Source organism: Cervus canadensis, chromosome 10, assembly GCF_019320065.1.
Source record: "Cervus canadensis isolate Bull #8, Minnesota chromosome 10, ASM1932006v1, whole genome shotgun sequence".
NCBI lineage: Eukaryota > Metazoa > Chordata > Mammalia > Artiodactyla > Cervidae > Cervus > Cervus canadensis.
This window is the reverse complement of record NC_057395.1, coordinates 60,566,249-60,584,062: the sequence shown is the minus strand read 5'-3', so window position 1 is coordinate 60,584,062 and position 17,814 is coordinate 60,566,249. Positions and strand designations below refer to the sequence as shown.

At 43.5% G+C, this 17,814-nt stretch overlaps 1 protein-coding gene across 7 annotated transcripts in view; it reads right to left on the bottom strand.

Annotated features, from left to right (window-relative positions):
- Nucleotides 1-9,020, bottom strand: part of KIF3B (kinesin family member 3B) — a 38,090-nt gene extending 29,070 nt beyond the window's left edge. For 2 of the 7 annotated variants that reach the window (XM_043479511.1, XM_043479512.1), the window contains exons 1-2: nt 7,554-7,677; nt 3,639-3,790 (exon numbers count right to left, since the gene is read on the bottom strand). The gene's annotated coding sequence lies outside the window, so the exon portion shown is untranslated. Of the gene's footprint in view, nt 1-3,638; nt 3,791-7,553; nt 7,678-8,620; nt 8,863-8,895 lie in introns of those variants that run through there. The other 5 variants (XM_043479510.1, XM_043479513.1, XM_043479508.1 and 2 more) reach the window with 5 other exon arrangements.
- Nucleotides 9,021-17,814: the final 8,794 nt, after the last annotated feature.

The window sequence follows — 17,814 nt, the reverse complement described above, 5'->3', positions numbered from 1 at the left end:
AATACTCTTCTTGACATAGTCAGAAGAGCCAAAAGTGTTTCAGAAGGAATAACTCTCACAGTGTCACTCAACAGAATTTAGGATGTTGTATCGGAGTGTCACCTGAAATCTTCCCCAGTCCCACCTGGTTTAACCCCTAGAATCTAATCCCATCTAAATCCTCAAAATCAGAGTCCCATTATCAACATCTCTGGTGATTCTGGTGTGTACATTAACGTTAGAGAGGCTGCCTACATACACTACCTTTATAGTATACAGTTTCCAAAGTTGATCAAACAGAATATTCCATAAATCACAGGATGTTTCAGTAATATAATGAATTGGCTACATTTTAAAAATTCCTCTCCAAAAGTCAATCAAAAATATCACGGTTCACTGCCTCATTCCATAAAGACATGTTTGCTCTCACTGCTCGTCCACTGCACAAAACTGATAACGTACATACAGTATTTCTGGTTAATGTCACCAGCCAATAGTCTGTTCAGAGAATGAAGGGTTTAAATGTTAAAGGCTCATGTTCTGAGTCCTACTCACAAGGAATTCTGTATCAAAAAGAAAAACAGGGACTTCACTGTAGTCCAGTGGCTAAGACTCCATGCTCTCAATGCAGGGGGCCCAGGATCAATCTCTGGTCAGGAAACTAGATCCCATATGCCACAACTAAAAATTCTGCATGCTACAATGAAGGTCAAAGATCCTGTGTACTACAAGTAAGACCTGGTGCAGGCAAATAATTAAATAAAAGAAGAAAGAAAAACAGATTAAGGAGACAGCAAAGAAGGCTCACAAAAATTATTAAAAGATACCTTATGGTATGTAAATTATATCTCATGAAGCTTTTTTTTTTTTAAAGATATTTTTAGAGGGTCCTAATCAAATTTTAAGAAGGAAAAGGTACAGTTTTCCTTTTGAACTTTATAAAGTTCTAACTTTCCCTAAACTAATTTATTTAGAATTGTTCTCTTATGAGGCTGACAGAGAAGCAAAGATGCTCACCACAGCACTGTATGTGATTATTAAAAGCCAGAAACAACACCAGTGCCCATCACTAGGGAATGTTTTAGTTCATAATTACTAAACATGAAAACACGAAAAAATGGTTATGAAACGTTAAATGAACATCTCCAAATGCAAAACTGGAAATACACTTTGAGAACAACTATCTGAAAAGACATCTGCAAGTGGACCAGTAAGCTGAAACTGAATCAGAATACCTTTTTCAAAGGTAATCCCTCCCCACTAAACTATTAATGTCTGCCTTTTCAACTTTGTTTAGACACCATCTTGTTAAAAACATTATTTAGGAGGCTGCCTTTATAATTACATTTTTTTTTTAACAAGGAAAGGATCCAGTTTAAAGAAATCACAAGGGGACTTCCCTGGTGGTCCAGTGGTTAAGATTTTGCCTTCCACTGCAAGGGGTATAGGTTCAACATGCCTCAAAGTCAAACAACCAAAACATAAAATTCAGAAACAATACTGTAACAAGTTCAATAAAAACTTTAAAAAATGATCCTCGTTAAAAAAACAAAAAAACAAACAAACTTGGACTTCCCTGGTGGTACAGTGGCTGAGAATCTGCCTGCCAATGCAGAGGACGTGGGTTCGATCCCTGGTCCAGGAAGATTCCATGTGACATGGAGCAAGTATAAGTATGGAAGCCCGTTGCCTAGAGCCTGTGCTCTGCAACGAGAGACACCACCACGAGAAGCCCGAGCACCACAGCTAGAGGGGAGCCTCCACTGTCGGCAGCTAGAGAAAGCTTGTGAGCAGCAAAGAAAACCCAGCGCAACCAAAAAATTGTTTTAATTTTAAAAACATCATCAGAAACGTAAATACAAGTTTATGCAAAGATAATCTTTAAGATGTTCACTGTAGCATTACTCGTAGCATTAAGTATTGAAATCAGCCTGAACGACAATGATTAGGGAAACAGGTAAGAACTGCATATCCATGAAACAAAACACATTTAGGAGTGCATTTTCCTTTGGACAGTAAGATGATTTAACAGGAGTTATTTCTGGGTGAATCTTAAGTTAATCCCTTTAGGATTTTCCTCATTTTTCCTCAGTGGAAATTCATTATTTTTATAGTCAGGGGAAAAAAATTCTATTAAAAAAATGCTGACAATTGAAGAAATAAGCAGGGAAAAACACCATGTATTTCTTGGGCTAGAATCTGACCTGCTATTGCAGACCTTGCAAAACCAGTAACTATTTCCACCAAGAACTATCTTCTTGCGGTTATCTTAAGTAACTCAAGCTGACGTTTTATCTTACCTGGATGGAATCTTTTATGATTTACTAGCTAGACTTTTTTGCTTAGGTTATTGAAATGTGTTATAAAGTAATGATTACTGCAGTCCCCTATGCTGCTGGAGACAGTACTATGAGCTTTAGCCTCTGTTTAATTTATATCACACATGAAAGCCTCAAAGCGAGTCCTTCCAGAAACCACTGCTGAAGGGGATGTTAAGGACCCCAGGATGGGTAACAGCATATCCAGTCTCAGCTCCCAAGAATCTATTACAATTTCTATTTCACTTGGACCCACTTCCATTTATACACTGTTCAAATATGACAAAATGCAACTGCTGCAAATATCTTGCCAAAAATTATAAAAATAAAACCACACCCACTACAATTATCACTGATGCTCTCTAAGGCAAACTATGATTTAAATGAACCAGCATGCTAAAGATAGACGTGCCTGTGTGTGAAGAGCTCTCCATCTGCGATCAGTGTGACAAAGTGAGGAGACACAGTGCGTCACCAAGATTAACTGAGCCCTAAACATGAACATCCCAAGCAGCAATGCAGATGTCTGTGCTGATAAGACGAGCTGATGGTAAGGATCTCACTGCCAAGACAGAGCTCTCAAAGCCCCACCCTGGAAGGCCTGGGAGAAAGCACTGCATCAAGTCACCAAGGAAAAGTAAAAGATTAGCCAACTCAAAGCTGTCTTTCAGGCAGCGCTGGAAGAGCCTTGGAAGACGACCCCATGTCCATTTTGCCTACACAGATAGTGAGGGCCAGAGACACTGAGTTACTTGCCTTGGGTAACATAGCAAATGGCAGAACTGTGCTTATAATTCATGTCTCCACCCAGATCCCGCTGCCTTTTCACATCAGAATTTCCTGTGATGGCACAGGCTTTGATCAAGAACTCTAAGATTGCGGAGATAAGGGGATATTGAAAGGAAAATCATGAGCCCACCCAGCAGACAGGGAGAGCTGAGGCTCAACAAAGGGAATCTTTTGCAATTAGTCAGCTGGTGGCATAGGACTTTAGCCAGCTTCTCCTCACTGGTACAGATGTTATCAGCAGCATCAAGAAGCAGTTCAGGACTGAATGACTCAGAATGCAAGCTCACAGTGCCTACCTGCTTCACGTTTCAGGCCTGAGTTAGAGCTAAGAAGAGGGAGAGGTAGCCTATCTCACAAATCAGATTATCTGTCTGTTGCCTGTCAGTCAAGTAATTGACATCCAGAATTATATTCAAATACCAAGGGTTTTTCCCCTGATTTCTTCAGTCATTCTATGAAGTCACTTTTCCTTCATCAGCATTTGAAGTTAGTCACCTGGGTACAAAAGGGAAAGAAAGGCCTTTGACAAGACATCAGGGAAGTGCTGCCCACCTGAAAAACAGATGAACAAGTGAGCAGCTGGAAGAGCAGTGGACTTGGAGTCAGCAGGCCTGGGTAAGTTATTTGACTTCTCTGTGCCTCTACTTTCCTCTTCTGGAAAATGGGATTCATAACAGTACTCAGTTACCAGGCTGCTGTGAGGACTAAATGAGACAATGCGTGTAAAGTTAAGAACAGCATTTGGATCAGTAAATGTGAGCTATTCCTGTTACAGGCATACCTTGGAGATACTGCAGATTTGGCTCTGCAGTTACAGGCATACCTTGCAGATACTGCAGTTGGCTCTGTTCAACTATAATAAAGCAAATCTTGCAATAAAGCAGGTCACACAAATTTTATGGTATCCCAGACTACATAAAAGTTATGTTTATACTATACTGTCTATTAAGTGTGCAAGAGTATTATGTCTAAAGAAACAATGCAATTGTTTAATTAAAATGTAACTGTTAATTTAAAAATACTTTATTGCCAAAAAAAGATGTTAACCATCACCTGACAACGCAGGGTTGCCACAAACCTTCAAATTGTAAAAAATGCAATATCCGTGAAGCACAATAAAACGAGGAAAGCCTGTGCTTTTATTACCATTATGTTTGGTTAAATCCTAGTTTTGCGACTTATAACCAAAGAGGGCATCACCAGCTTTAATGTACCCAGGAAACACCCTGGGGGGTGGGGGTCTTGGTAAAATGCAGACTGGTTTACTATATCTAGACATAAATTCTACATTTCTAATAAGCTCTCAGGGCACAAGGGTGCCTTGATCATACAGAATAGCCTTGGACCAACAAGGATCTAGCCCTGCACCTACCAAGTATTTAGTATTATTGACCAAAATGAATGCCCTCTCAACGTTTCATCTGTAAACTAAGTAAAATACATATGCCACATATTCTCAACTCACTAAACATTAGTACACAAGAATGTGCAGAAAAGAGCATTCGAAACTGAAAACAAAGCTAGACAAGCGGAGGTGGTAGAATTATTAGTCTTACTATTCACAGTGCTGAATCTACAACATTGTGAAGTCTAAATTTACAGAGGCAGTTATTAGCATAAATGAAAAGAAGGCTCAAATTCCCTTGCTCAGAAGAGATACTCCACTCAAGGATCCTCTAGGAATTCCAGCAGAACACAACAGCTTCTCCAGGGATTCCCAAATCAAAAGCTCTGAAACTTTAGAAATGTCATTCGATGGCCAAGAAAGAACCACTTTGGCAGGGAGACTGTGGCCATTTGAGGCACTGAACTTCACAAGTGATTCCATTCTGTCTCCCAGAGTTGGCCAGCCTTCTCCCAAAAACCTTCATCAGTGAAGATCTTGAGTTAGGACAGCAATGCCAACAGCAATGAAACAGATGGGCACTGCCCTGGCACAGCCTGCACCTGCCACTCCACAAGCTGGCCAAGAGCCAGGCTTCAAGAAAAGTAGGGCTTCTGATGTCCTGGGGGAGGCTTCAAACAGACGCACCTGGGTGTCTATCCTGTAGGATCTCCTCCCCAGAGGCTCGAAGTGTGATGTTTATATCTTGTGCCTCTCCTCCAAGGGTTCACAGGGAACCAGAGCTAATTCTTCCACACAGGGCACCTTACAAAAAAAGCTGTCTTATCATTTTCAAGGCAGATGGCACCAGCAACATCTACCAAATTGCTCAGGCCCAAAACCCAGGAATCATCTATGATTCCTTGCCCTCAACCACCATCCCGCTGGTTTCACCTCCATGACACATCCCCAGTCCATCTTCTTATACCATCTCTACTGCCAACACCCTAGAAAGCCAGCACCACCTCTCACTTGGCCTCCGAATGACTGTCCAGGCTGCCATTCTTATACCTCTTAAAATTCACTGGTCACAGAGGCCAAAGTGATTTTTAGAAAAGACAAAACAGATCATGTCACTTCCTTCTTAAAGCTTTCAATGCTTTCCCATTGCTTCTGGAATAAAAAGCCACCTCCATGCTCTGGGCCTGCATGACCTGAAGCCTCACCCCCACCCATCCCCCACACACCCACGTGCTCCAGCCACTCTGAGTCTCCTTTTGGTTTTCAGAATTTACCAAGCTTATTCCCACCTCAGAGACTTTATCCCTGCTCTTCTGCCACATTTTCAAATGGCTGGGCCCTTTCTGGCCACAAATCTCAGCAAAAATGTCACCATGTTAGAGTAACCTTCTTGGACCACCCAGTTTAAGTCACAGCACCCCCGTGGAGAAGTTACTCTCCACGACACACTGTTTTACTGTTTTCAGAATACTTATTTCCATCCAAACGACCTTGTCCATTTACTGGTTTCTTTTTCTGCTGCTGCCATTAGAATGCAAGCTGCATGAGAGCAAGGACCTCACCTACCTCTCCACTGTCAGAGCTCCAGGCTAGAACTGCACCTGACACACACCAAGTGACCAGCAAGAGAATGAAACTGAGCCAGTAGGGGCAAGAGCACTGAACTTGGAGTCAGAAGGCCTGGAGGTCAGTGTGAAATGGGCCACCAACTAGCAGCCTGGCTTCTCTTACCTCAGGTCCCTCGACTGTAAAATGGGAATCTCAATCTGCACCTTCCTGTCCTAACAGGGTTACTGATTGACCAAATGAGTGAAGACATGTTTAAGCATTCTTGTAAACCATTAGGCACCATAAAGAGGGCACTGTGTTATTAACCAGCACAACAGAAGGTTCTTTCTCAGGGAGCCATAAATCAGTGGATAAAGGGCTTAGAGAGCAAGCCAAGACTTCTAGCCCAGGCACCCAACAGAAATCTAAGGACACAAGAGATGTGAATCCACACCTTTACACCAAGGAGGGGAAAACACAAGACATGAACTCACTTAAAGACATCAAATTCAATTCAAATGCTCACGATATGCAAATTAAGCTCCGAGGTCCTTTAAGAAATGTGGAGCTGGGGCTGATCTCCACATGCTCCACGTGCTTGGCAAATAGGGATTTGGTAAACATTTACTGAACTGGGAGTTGGACAACCAGACCTGGCATCCAACCATCAGTTTTCATTTTTATTTGCAACCCATTCTGACATGGGATTACAGGTTCCTGGGGCAACCCTGTAACAGTGACATTTATACCATACTGTGATAGGTACCGGAGAAGGCAATGGCAACCCCCTCCAGTATTCTTGCCTGGAGAATCCCAGGGACGGGGGAGCCTGGTGGGCTGCCGTCTATGGGGTTGCACAGAGTCGGACACGACTGAAGTGACTTAGCAGTAGCAGTAGCAGTGATAGGTACTGCTTCATGAATTCAGTGACCCTGTGAAGCTGACAAGACCTAGTATCATCAGCACATGTTTAATTTACTCATTCACTAACCATCATTAAAATATAAAGCATAATTCAGGTTATTTAGGCTATGTTAAGCCTAAATAACAATAGCTAATGTTTACCAAAACTGCCAGGCACTTCACATGTATCAGGCATACATAAATCCACACAACAGCCATGGATGGTGGATACTATTATTACCCTACTTTTCCAGATGCTGAAACTGTAGCACAAAGAGGTAAAGTAGATCACTCAGTGGCACACAACTTAGAAGCAGCAGAGCCAAGATTTGAACCCAGGCAGCCTCATTCCATGCCTTTAAACCACTAGCATGCAATCAGAATTGCACAATAGCACTAAAAGGACCCATTAGCTTACTCCTCTCATTTTAAAGAGGAGGGGTCAGGAGGACAGAGAAACCCCTTTAAACATTCCAACTCTGTTCTGAAATTCACACTTTGGATGGTATCTATTTAACTGAAGCTTTATGTAAGATCTTGTTTCCTTGTCAGTGGAAGAAAAGCCTCTAGCCACAGCAGTCAGAAGGAACGAAAGAATACCCTATGGCTTTGTAACGGCTACCACTGAGAAATCAGATATCAGGGTACGGAGAAGAAAATACAGGATTTACCTGGAAATGTGTCCAGCTCCATCACTTAATAGGTATAAAATTCTTAGGCAAGTCATTCACTTTTCTTAGCCTCAGTTTCCTCATCTTCGAAATGGAGATGACATCACCACCTACCTGGCAAAGTCTATGTGAAGATTAAATGAGATAATATACCTGAAAAGTGCTTCTTAATCATATACAGCTGACCCTCAATATTTGAGGGAAATTGGTTGCAGGAGCCCCGGTAGATACCAAAATTCATGGATGCTCAAGTTCTTTATACATAAAGGTGAAGTACATAACTTCGTTTAAAAAAAAAATGCATCCACACAGTTCAAACCTGTGTTGTTTAAAGGCCAATCACACTTGGAAATAGCTATTACTGTTTCAAGCACTTCTCAAAAGACAGAAACATAACTCTTTGTCTTCTGGAAGAGTCAACAAGACCTAAGTAAAAAAATAAAACCATAACCTCAACTATCAACAAGGACTTGACCCCAGGGCTTCCCCCACCAGGACTATTTTGCAGAAATCCACACCACCTCCCTTGCTCTTAGCAGAATGAAGTAAAACTGAGGGGGTACATCAACAAGGGAGGAACATCCATATGAGCTAGTGCACTACACACCTAAACTCTGTCTCAAAGTCAGCCCCTCCAGGAAGCCTTACCAAAACCACCCCACATGCCTCCTAACAGCTTGTTGAGCACTTACTATGTGCCAAGCTACTTGACATACCCGTCTTACTGGATTCCCACTGCAGTTCATTAACGCACTTTACAGATAAGAAAAGAAGGCTCAGAGATTAACCTGCCCAAGGCCACACCATTACTAAGTGGAGATGCAGAGTCTCAAATCCAGACACTCGGACTTCAAGTTGGGCTCTTGGCCCTTCTCCTCCCCACTGAGGGAACTTCCAGCATACACGGCTCAATATCTTAAACACTCCGAGCAGCAAGTGTTAGGACCCCACTGGGCAAACAGGTCAACTGAGGCCAAGAGGGAAAGGGACTTGCCCAAGGTCACACAGTGAGCCAGGGGCAGCGCCAAGATTCGGACCCCAAGCTTTCGCTTCCCCACCTCCCTTACCGCTTCCCCTCTCCCTCCCGCTTCTCCCCAGAGCTCGGCCTCTGACTTCCACCCCTCGCGGCCGAGTCTGGGGTCGGGCCGCATTCCCGCTTGGGGGAGAAGGGGACGAGGCCGTCCGGACTGCCTGAAGATGCCCAGGAGGCAGAGCAGAAGATGCTCCAGCTGCCGGAGCAGCAAAGCCAGTCGGTGGTGCCGCCGCGGGCCTTCAGGGGAAGATCCCATGCGGCGGGAAGATCGGCCCTGCCCAGCGGCCCTGCGGCTCCACCCCGACTCACCTGCAGCCCGAGCTGAAAGCGGGCGGCGGCGGGGGCGGCGGCGAGCCGTGGGCTCAGCCGTTGGCTCAGCCGTTCCCCGCTGCCCCGGATGGGGAGAGAACGAGGCCGCTCACTTCCTTAGCAACCGGCTCGGCGACCTACTTCCTTAGCAACCAATGTCAATTTCAATAACTTTATTGAGACACGAATGACGGTCATTGACAGTCTGACAGGCAGGGCAGGGAGGGGCCGGACCCGGCCAGATACTGGTGCTTAGTAGGTACCCAAGACCCTTCGGTCCTTTCCCCATCTAAGGGGGTGTGAGACGAGCGATACACGGCCTGACTCCGCCTGCTAGTATCTCGTGCCTCAGCTTCTCTATCTGTAAAATGTAACGCACTGGCTTTGTTGCGCCCTTTGGCCTTTTCTAAAGTGATTTCATGTCTCAAACTCCCATTTAGAGTCCAACAGACCTCTCAACCAAAAATGTAGCAATCATTCCTGTCCCTTCTTTCTCCTTCACATGCCCCTCCCACCCCACTAAGTCAGTCACCATGTCTCTTATTTAGAGTGTGTATGTGCATGTGTTAGTAGCTCAGTCGTGTCCGACTCGGCGACCCCGTGGACTGTAGCCAGCCGGCTCCTCTGTCCGTGGAATTCTCCAGGCAGTTCTCCAGGCAAACTCTGGAGTGGGTTGCCATTCCCTTCTCCAGGGGATCTTCCTGACCCAGGGATCAAACCTGGGTCTCCTGAATTGCATGCAGATTCTTTATCGTCTGAACCAGTGCCTCTCAAATATTTCTCCTATCCACCTTTCTCGATCCCCAGTGCCATCACATCAGGCCAGGTGTTGCCCTCATCTCCAGCCTGCCTGGCATAGTTAAGCTCTACTTCTACTCCCGTGTCCAGCCCTGAACTCCCAATCTATTTTCCACAAAGTGGCCAAAGTGATCATTTTAAAACATAAAGCAGATTGGGGCACATTATGCTCAATACCATTTAATGGACTTCCACTTCTTTCAAAATCAAGTCCAAAGCCCTTACTACTTTCTACAGAATCAGTAAAACTCCGTTCTAGCCACATTTGCCTCTAAGGCCGGGTTCCATACCCCCTCCCCCAGGAACTCAACCTGCTGTTACCCCACTGCCACATGCTGTTGTATCTACCATGCTTGGTCCATAGTAGGTGCTCGATAAATATGTGGGGTCCATACATGCTCAGTCATGTCCAACTTTTTGTCACCCCATGGACTGTGGTCTTCCAGGCTCCTCTGGCTCATGGAACTTTCCAAACAAGAACACTGGAGAAGGTTGCCATTTCCTACTCTAGGGTATCTTTCGTGACCCAGGGATCAAACCCTTGTCTCAGATGTCTCCTGCATTGGCAAACGGATTCTTTACCACTAGTGCCACCTGGGAAGCTCTGAGGACCTGGGATGTTCTTCCCCACCCTACACCCTACCTTTGTCTAGTGTGGCAAATATTGCTACTTGCTCCCCTCGCATTATTTTCTGGCTCCTAAACACACAATTAGACAGCATTTCCCAAGCTTCCCTGTTTCTCAGACCAAGTTCTGGTCAAATGAATATGATGTGCGCCATTCTCAGGCCTAACCCATAAAAAACCTCTCGTGTAATTGTTCACACTTCCTCAGCTTTAAGGTAAAGGACTTTTAAAGGACTTGAAAGTGAAGGACTCCAAGGCTCTAGGAGATGGCTGAGTTGCAGAATAGGAGGAATCTGGATCAATGAGACATTTCTTAGTAGACAGCTGCCCACACTAGACAAGAAAATAAACTTTTACTGGATTCTGCTACTGAGACAAGGAGAACTTTTGTTAGAGCAGTTAGCTGGCCCCAACTAAGATACCTAACTCTGAATCATCCTTTGGGTCCTTACTTACTTCCCTTCACATGTTAACCCACTCTACGTGCCTACCCAGCATTATTCAACATAGTTAAGTCAATGAATCATGTTTACGCTATAATAACTACAAACACTGTTTCTACTGAACCCAATAATGTGGGTTTATGTTTTATTTCTTCCACACTTTCATTTGTTTTCTTTGTGGCTACCGCTATTTTTTTCTATATGTCTTAAACTTCTTTAGAAATTGTGTCTTGAACTTCTGTTAGAAATTGTGTTTAATGGACTGAGCTAATTTTCTCATTGTTTTTCTTTTTCATCCCTCTTTTTGGCTTTTTTTGTTCTACTCTCCGGGAGATTTCCTCAACTTTAGCATCCGTTTCTTCTAAGAAAGGATTCTGGGCTCACCTTTCAGTTATCAATATTCTTCTCTGCAGACGTTAGATCATAACTTCCTCCTCCTGTTAAAGTCAGTACTTCCCCTGTCTCTGTCTGCCGAAGGTCTGCCAAAATTTCTGGACCACTAATGTCTGCCTCCTCTTCTATTCACATTGTGGGCTGATATATTTTTTATTTCTTACTGTCATATAAGCAAGAGTCAAGGAGAAAAAAAATCAATCAATACTACATGTTTATATTTATAATTAAAAAAAAACAGGTACATAAGGAGTATAAATAGCTAGTTCAGAGAAAGGGTATAGAAAACAGAGCTTTCAAATATAAAAAGATGCTCCGCTCACTCATATTAAAGGAACTGAAAATTGAAATAACATTGAGATATTTTTTCACTTATCAGAAAGAAAAAAACTTTGATAAGGCCCTATTGATGAGAGCATTGTCTTGCTTCTGTCCTTAGCAAGCTTTTTAAAACTGTGTAGAAAAACAGGATTAGTAATAATAGTACTAAATGTAGGGTGATCACCTCATCCTTGTTTACACAGAACTTTTCCTGTTTGCTATCAGTCAAAAGTCCCATCTCCAGGGGAATTCCCTGGCAGTCCAGTGGTTAGGATTCTGAGCTTTTGCTGCCAAGGACGTGGGTTCAATCCCTGGTCAGTGAACTAAGATCCCATAAACCACACAGCATGCGGGGAAAAAAGTCCCATCTCCCAAGAAAACTCTCAGCTGGGCAAACCAGGGTGGTTATTCACCCTAGTATGGTGGGGTACTAGTTTGATATATTACTTAGTATGTTTCCATTTGCTTTCACACTGTGACCCCTTTCCCACCCAACTTAGACTTTGAGACAATTATTGCTCAAGAAAGAGTTGCTTCAGCAGAAAAATAGGGAAAGGATGTTCTGAATTCTAAAGTCCTGGAGAGAGGACTCACGGGATGGAAGAAGTCATTACAAGTCAGAGCAGGGCTCCCAAGCTCCCAGTTCTGGAGACTTGGTACGTTTGAGGGAGAAGAGAGAGGATGAGAATGCAACAGCAGGGCAAGAGGCCAATGGGGCTGGGACGAGTGGGTCCTGATGTGGAGATATCATGTGGACCAAAGCAGAGACCCCTCTGCTCCAGCCCCCCCCCCGGAGCAAACTCCAGCCTAGAAACGATCTGGTCTAATTCCAGGGAACGCCATTGTGTCAGTTCATTTTAAGCAATAGTAACCAACTCTGGCTGATGATAAGCAGAAACACAATTCATTAAGTAAGAAGTTCAGGGACTTCCCTCATAGTCCAGTAGCCAACACCCTGCACTCCCCAAGCAGGAGGCACAGGTTCAATCCCTGATCAGGGAACTAGATCCCACATGCCAGAGCTATGAGTTCACATGTCATGACTAAAACCCGGAACAAACAAACAAATAAATAAAAATAATTTAAAAAAATAAATAAGAGAAGTTCAAAACTCATCAGGAAACTTCTAGAAGTGGGCAGGAATGACAAGACCAGGCCATGTGCCACCATATATTATGGAGTCAGTCTGGTGAGGACATTAGGTACCCAAATTTCACCAGATATCTGGCCATGGGCACTATCTCAACATCATTCTCACCTACCCTCCACATGAGGTTTGCTGGCAGTCTCAGCATCTTTGTAACCCAAGCTCTGATTGGTTGAGTCTGACTCACACGCCCATCTCATACCTGCAGTGGAAACTATAAAGGCAAATATCTGGCTTTTGGCTTCTATGGAGGGAGAAGACTGCCTTCATTTACAAAATGAGAATTCCTTGAATATAGGAAAGAAATTCTGTTGTTGTTCAGTTTCTCAGTTGTGTCTGACTCTTTGCATTTCCATGGACTTCAGCACGCCAGGCTTCCCTGTCCTTCACCATCTCCCAGAGTTTGCTCAAACTCATGTCCATTGAGTCAGTGATGCCATCCAGCCATCTCATCCTCTGTTGCCCCCTTCTCCTTCCATTCTTAGGCAAGAAAAAATCCAATTATAACTATACATCGCTCTACCAAAGATCTCCATCAGTCCTCCTCCTCACTGTCACTCAGGGACACCGTCACTCTCCCCAGCAGCCTCCATGCACCCAGTGGCCACTGAGCTGGAACGAAGCCCAGTGTGTCGTGAAACTTTACTCAGTCCCCATCTGACTTGTCTGTGAAGACATCTCATTTTAATGGCCAGGATCATCATGAATCCCCTGTGACAGAGGAGGGCACTGGGTACCTTGGGGTTGGGGGCAGAGGGGTATGAGGACACAGATCTGTGGGCACCTGTCCCAGGTGGAAATGAGTGTAGCCAGCTTGCAGTCTCCTCCCAAACCAGGAGAAAGACAAAACACAGCCCAGAAACCCATGGATAATTTTATTCTGATCTCACCCAGGGAAGATAACTTCTGATAGACTCCATACAGGGTTGACAAATGGCAGATGGCTGGCTCCGCATTGCAAGAGTAAAACTCACCAAATTTCCTTTCTTTTCTTGACATTCTAGAGCAGTGCTATTCAACAGATCTTTCCACAGTGGTGGAAAAATTCTATATTTGATGGTGTCCAATACAACCACCAGCCATGTATGGCTATTGAGTGAGATGTGCCCAGTACTACTGAGGCATTAAATATTATTTATCCAACTTGAATTAATTTAAGTTTATATGGCCAGGAGTGGGTAGCGGCTACCGTATTGGCTAGCACAACTCTGAGATATGAAAAATGACAAGCATGACTGTGAGGTCCAAATGGCCTTGGGTTTGAATCCCAGTTCCACCTCCACCAGATAGCTGAGTGTCCCAGTACAAGTCACATTATCTCTCTGGCACTGTTTCCTCATCCGAAAAACGGGGCTATTAATGTCACTGCTCAGGCTTATTGTGAGGATAATGGACATACAGAACGGAACAGTGCTTGACACTTAGTAGGTGCTCCAAAAAATGATGACTCTCTTTCCCTCTTTTATTGAGTGCGGGTCATGGCTTCCTCCAGGCAAACAATAGTTGCAGTGTAAGGAGTCCTGCCAGTTACAGAGTTTAGTCTTCTTGGAAATTTCATACCAGTTAGGGAAGAGGGTTGGAAAGGGACGGTGTAAAAAGACGGAGAAGGCAAGTGAAATAAGTCAAGCAGAAAAAGATAAATACCATATAACCTTACTTCTGTGTGGATTCTAAAACAAATAAGCAACAAAACAAAAACCAAGTTCATGGATATAGAGAACAGATTGGTGGTTGCCTGAGGCAGGGGGTGAGGGTTGGTGAAGTAGGTGAAGGGGGTTAAAAGGTACAAATTTCCAATTATAAAATGAATGCAATGGTGATGTAATGTATAGCACGGTGACTAGAGTTAGTAATTCTGTATTGCACATTTGAAGGAAGCTAGGAGACTGGGTCTGGAAAGTTCTCATCACAAGAAAAAAATTGTTGTGACTGTGTGTGGTGACAGATGTTAACTGGGCTTACTGTGGTGATCATTTTGCAACACATATATACAAATATGGAATCGTCACATTGCACACCTGAAATTAACACAATGTTATGTCAATGGGAAAAAAAAGAGTGCAAAGGGAATGATCTATGAGAATGAGAAGAGGTGGCATCCCAGTGCCCCTTTCAGGAAGAAACAAGATGCTGGGTTTGGACAGAGGCCAAGCACCTGAGACATACTTGATGGCCCTCGCTTGGCTAAGCGCCCAGCTTCAGTATGGCTAAGACGCTGGGATCTGAAAGAGGCTCTAAGGGCTGGGAATCAAGCTAATGTCTTTTAAATTCACATCTTGATGTTTTCTGAAGAAAGCCAGACAGAAGTTGGCCAGTAATGCTTCCTCCTCAGGCACTTAACTGGCTATACGACCTTAGGCAAGTTTGTTCACCTTCTGGACCTTGTTTCTCTACGTGCCTCCTGCAAGGTTGCTGTGAGAATTCACCCAGAGAATGGGAGGGAAACTGCTTTTCCAACTGTCAGTCACCATAAATGGTGAAGATGAAAAAAAAACTGATGATGTTTAAAATTTCAGAGCCAGAAGGACGTTGTGGAAGCCTGATGACAGAACCAGAACTAGAATCGATGTCCCAGGACAGGGTTTTGTCTTGTTTCTCATCCTCTGGCACAACACAGGTATTTAAAAGCAAATATTATCACCATTCACCTTTAAAGTAGCAGATTTTAAAGCATAATACTCGGTGTTGGCAAGAAAGGAGAGAAGATAACTTTCACCCCACTGCAGATGGGATGAAATTGGCACAAATTGTAAGGAAAATTAACAAGATGACTAAGAACCATTTGAGTCAGCCCATACCACTTCTAGGAATCATTTCCAAGAAAATATTGAAAGATGCTCCTAAAGATTTAGATATAAGCATGTTAATCCCAGCTTCGTTTACACTTATTATGTCCAATGTTCACTTCACTTCACTCACTTATTATGTCCAACATTAGGGGAATAACTAAGTTATTGATATGTCAGTAACAGGGAATGTAAAGTTGCCATTGAGAATACTTTTTGAAGAGCATCAAATGATATGTAGGAACGCTCCAGAAAATATAATGAGGGGGAGAGTAGAGTATGTATATCCATCAGGAAAACTTTTAATGTCCCTTGGTGGTCATCAAGAAACAGTCTCTTAGGCAATCAACAGAATGAAAAAGAAAACCTACAGAAAATATTTGCAAATCATATATCTGGTAAGGGGTTAATGTTCAGAACATGTAAAGAATTCCTACAACTTGACAATAAAAAACAAATAACTCAATTAAAAACTAGGCAAAGGCTTGACATTTCCTTAAGAAAGGTATATAAATGACCAACAGACATGTGAAAAGCTGCTCAAAAGCTGCTCAAAATCAATCATTAGCAAAATACAAATCAAATCATAAATTAAGGGCTATAACAACTGTTGGCAAAGATGTAGAGAAATTGGATCCTTATGCTGTGTTGGTGGAAATGTAAAATGGTGCACTTGCTGTGGAACTCAGCATTGAGTTCCTCAAAAAATTAAAAATAGAATTAACATACAATTAATCCAGCAATTTCACTTCTAGATATTCACCCAAAAGAACTAAAAGCAGGGTCCCAAAGAAGTATTTGCACACTCCATGTTCTTGGCAGCATTGTTCATGATAGTCAAAAGGTAGAAGCAACCCAGGTGTCCAGGGATGGATGAATGGATAAATAAAATACAGTATAAAATTATGATGGAATATTATTTAGCCTGTAAAAGGAAGGAAATTCTGATACGAGCTATAACATGGATGAACCTTGAGGACATTATGCTAAGTGAAGTCAGTCAGTCACTGGTTCGATCACTGGCCAGGGAACTAGATCCCTCATGCTGCAACTAAGATAAAAAAGATAAGTACTATATGATTTCACTTACATGAGGTATATGCTGCTGCTAAGTCACTTCAGTCGTGTCCGACTCTGTGTGACCCCATAGATGGCAGCCCACCAGGCTCCTCTGTCCTTGGGATTCTCCAGGCAAGAACACTGGAGGGGGTTGCCATTTCCTTCTCCAATGCATGTATGCATGCTAAGTCGCATCAGTCAGGTCCAACTCTGTGCAACCCCATAGATGGAAGCCCACCAGGCTCCCCTGTCCATGGAATTCTCCAGGCAAGAACACTGGAGTGGGTTGCCATTTCCTTCTCCCACATGAGGCACATAAAGTAGTCTAAAACCAAAAAAAGTAGTCTAAAATCATAGAATGGTGGCTGTCAGGAGCTGGTGGGGGGATGGGGAGTTGTTGTTTAATGGGCACAGAGTTTTATTTTCCAAAGTTGAAGCATTCTAGAGACTGGCTGCACAATGACCAGAATGTACTTATCACTACTGAACTGGATACTTAAAACGGTTAAGAGGGTACATGTGTGTGTTAGTCGCTCAATCGTGTCGGACTCTGCAACCCGATGGACTGTAGCTTGCCAGGCTCCTCCGTCCATAAAATTCTCCAGGCAAGAGTATTGGAGTGGATTGCCATTTCCTTCTCCAGGGGATCTTCCCAAGCCAGGGATCAAACCCAGGTTTTCCGCACTGCGGGCAGATTCTTTACTGTGTGAGCTAGCAGGGAATAATAATAATAACAGGGTAAATATTATGTATATTTAAACCACAAGTTTTTTAAAAAAGAAAAGTAGCTTTTAGCTCTTTTCATCCTATTTTACCTCCACACCACACAAGTTGTTTTCTTGTCCTTGAACTTGTCACTTTGTTGCAAGGTGGCAGCTCCAGGCATTAGATGCTCACAGCAGCATCTTAGGTGGGAAGAAGCAGAGATGGAGGCTTCATCCCAGTGATGCTGTCTTTCCATCCAGGCAAGGGGAGGCAGCAAGCTCACCACTCATGTTTCCTGGCCAGAAGTGGGCCACATGCACACCTCCAGCGATGTTCGGCGTCTGTGCTGTCCAATACTATAGCCACAATCATATATGTTAAATATTCAGTTCAGTTCAGTTCAGTTGCTCAGTCGTGTCCAACTCTCTGCGACCCCATGAACTGCAGCACACTAGGCCTTCCTGTCCATCACCAACTCCCGGAGTCCACCCAAAACCGTGTCCATTGAGTCGATGATGCCATCCAACAATCTCATCCTCTGTCATCCCCTTCTCCTCCTGCCCTCAATCTTTCCCAGCATCAGGGTCTTTTCAAATGAGTCAGTTCTTCGCATCAGGTGGCCAAAGTATTGGAGTTTCAG